This window comes from Molothrus ater, chromosome 13 (genome assembly GCF_012460135.2).
Source record: "Molothrus ater isolate BHLD 08-10-18 breed brown headed cowbird chromosome 13, BPBGC_Mater_1.1, whole genome shotgun sequence".
Taxonomy (NCBI): domain Eukaryota; kingdom Metazoa; phylum Chordata; class Aves; order Passeriformes; family Icteridae; genus Molothrus; species Molothrus ater.
This window is the reverse complement of record NC_050490.2, coordinates 12,836,108-12,837,332: the sequence shown is the minus strand read 5'-3', so window position 1 is coordinate 12,837,332 and position 1,225 is coordinate 12,836,108.

The window sequence follows — 1,225 nt, the reverse complement described above, 5'->3', positions numbered from 1 at the left end:
CAGGGAGGGGGGTGGGTTTGCAAAGGGCAGGGGGTTAAGTTAAATAATAAAGATGATTATTTTTTCCTGATTTTATCCACGAACAATGTAATTATTTCTGTTATTTAATCTCCAGGGTGAACAGCACCTTTTGGGGTTTTATTTTATTTTATTTTTTTTTCCAGAATCCTTTTACTGCTGCAGCACGTCAGGACGGGTGGGGAGGGCCGGGGGGCTGTGGTGGAAGGAGCTGTGGGAGGAGGGAGGCAGGGGGATGCTGAGACCCAGGTGCTGGGGGCTGTGGCCCCTCTCTGCTTCCCCACTGCCCCCTCTGCAGCACAGCACTCGTCCTGGCACAACGTGCTCTTTCCAGGGGACCGTGCGGGGCACCAGCGTTCCCTGCACCTATTTATATTTTTGAACATATCCTATTTTGAAAGAATGGTAAATAATAAAGAAAGCGAAATCGGAACGGGCACTTGGTCAGTGTTGGTTTTTTTTTTATAAGGAAGAGGGATGTCTGGTGGGCTGGGAAGAGAGGGGTCTCCCATGGCAAGGCAAAGAAGGAAGGAAGGAGAACCCAAAGAGGGTGCTCCAAGCTACACAGGAATGGCTCAGCCCCAGGCAGCACCTAAGGGACCATGGAGGTGGGAAGGGTGTCCCAAGCCCTCCCTGAAGAAGGACCCTGGAGTAGGATACTGCCCTCCCTGCTCAGCTCTCAGTTTGGGAGGGGGTTAACTCACATGCCTAAAACCCATCTAAAACCCATGACCAGTAGGAACTGCTTCACCTTGCAGCTTTCAGTCCTGACACCCAGGGGGTTAATTAACACTCACTAATGAGGGAACACGAGGCACTTGCAGGAGCTGAGCTGAGCCAGCACTAATGAGACAATGCTCAGCCAAGGATGAGACAGCCAGGGACCCCCAAATACTTTCTCCACAGCAAACCTTTCTCTTGTGTTGGGACAGAGATGGGGACACAACCATGTCACTCCAGGGCTTTCTCCACCATTTTATTAGAAGATGTCCAGAAAAACACATCTTTTCATAGCCAATGCTCAGAGAAGAAGGCACCAGACTTCAAATGGAGTTCAGGCAAGGGGCACATAGAGATAAGGCACTTGTGCTCCAGCAGGGACAGGCACAATGGCATCCTTCAGCAGGACATGGATGGGGCTGGAAGAGGGGCCAGGATGCAATGGAGATACCTGCTCTTTGCCCTGGTCAAATCCAGCCTTGCCTCT